Consider the following 2017-nt stretch of genomic DNA (forward strand, 5'->3'; position numbering starts at 1 on the left):
CACATAAATTACTGCTTACACATGAAATACTGCTTACACATGAAATACTGCTTACACATGAAATACTGCTTACACATGAAATACTGCTTACACATGAAATACTGCTTACACATGAAATACTGCTTACACATGAAATACTGCTTACACATGAAATACTGCTTACACATGAAATACTGCTTACACATGAATGACTACATTAATATGGTGCATTAATATGATACAAATACTGAAAAATACTGCTTACACATGAATGACTACATTAATATGGTGCATTAATATGATACAAATACTGAAAAATACTGCTTACACATGAATGACTACATTAATATGGTGCATTAATATGATACAAATACTGAAAAATACTGCTTACACATGAATGACTACATTAATATGGTGCATTAATATGATACAAATACTGAAAAATACTGCTTACACATTAATATGATACACAATTGCATAATACATTGTACATATGGCAACATTCAGATCGCAGTTCACTCATATTGGGTTATTCAGTGCAGAGTATGAAACAAAATGCTGTTTCAGTTAAAGAATATACTACATAGTTGCAATGCACCGTTGCGTTACACACATATACTGTTGCACTATACATAACTGCTACTTTACACATAAGTTACTGCCTGCTGATGACACATAAATTATTACTTATATAAGTTACTGCTTACACTTAAAATTCTGGTTACACATTAATATGATACATTATTACATATAGCATTGTACATATGGCAACATTCGGATCACAGTTTACACGTATTTGGTTATTCAGTGCGGAGTATGAAACAGCATGCTGTTTCAGTCAGGGATTATATTACATAGCTGCATTGTGCATAGTTGCGTTATACCATTGCATTACATACATATTCTGTTGCATTGTACATAAATTACTACGTACTCATGAATTGCGGTCTACTGATGATACATAAGTTCCTGCTTACACATAAGTTACTGTTTACAGACTAGTATCATACATAAATACTCATAAATTACTCCTTACACATAAGTTACTGCTTGCATATGAAATACTGCTTGCACATTATGTTAAATAGATACTCATTAATTACTGCTTACACATAAGCTGCTTGCACATGATTTGCTGCTTGCACAGAAGATACTACTTACATATTAATATGATACATGATTACATATACACATTACCTTACACATTAATATACTTACATATACACATAAATATATGCATTATATAAGATTACATACATATTCAGTTGCACTGTACGTAAATTACTACGTACACAGGAATTGCTGCCTACTGATGATGCATAAGTTCCTGCTTACGCATAAGTTACTGTTTACATATGAAATACTGCAGATATCACGCAAAAACATCGTTAAATTGCATTCGATAGCGGTCAAAATGGATATTTTCGTTGAAATATGCTGCCTGAAACTTTTCGCGATTACAATACTTCCTTTTTACTTCGTACAAGGAAGTAAAAAAATGCTTTATGAATATATAGCTTTAATCCGAAGAATGAGTTCATTTAGTTACGTAAATTAAACCAGTATTCAGAACAAAAGAACACATAATAAATGCAGAAGAATAAACATTAGAAATGAAGAGATTAAGTTATACATGGCTTTGACATTATCTACTATCACATTATTATCTCACCCATTTTTATTTTCATTTTTGTATTCTTCGCAGACATTTTTATTTTACGATGATAGCTTGTAATAATTTTTCCATCGCCCGCAACAAAAAACTTCAAAATATAATAATAAATAAAAATGAAGCAAGAAGACTGGGCGGGATTAATCTACACCGTCATTATTTTTATTTGATAATACCCGGATAAATACACTGTGATCACAAAAGTCCTTCCCCGGTATTTTTTTTTTTTTTTTTTTTCCTCACAGCCATTGGGCGTAGATATGTATTTTCAAATAAAGCAAGCGTTCATTTTGTGGCATTTTAAAACAATAATAATTTTAAAAAATCATTAAAAAAATTACGCAATTTAACATTTGAGACGTTTGC

The 2017-nt window shown here is 30.7% G+C and overlaps 1 protein-coding gene across 1 annotated transcript in view; it reads right to left on the reverse strand.

The window, feature by feature from the left end:
• The window catches only part of Dys (Dystrophin), a 670989-nt gene that overhangs the window by 510627 nt on the left and 158345 nt on the right, over positions 1 to 2017 (reverse strand). The gene's annotated exons all lie outside the window — the stretch shown is intronic.

This window comes from Stegodyphus dumicola, chromosome 3 (assembly GCF_044657685.1).
Source record: "Stegodyphus dumicola isolate Sdum_Otavi_A_Nest chromosome 3, ASM4465768v1".
Classification (NCBI taxonomy): domain Eukaryota; kingdom Metazoa; phylum Arthropoda; class Arachnida; order Araneae; family Eresidae; genus Stegodyphus; species Stegodyphus dumicola.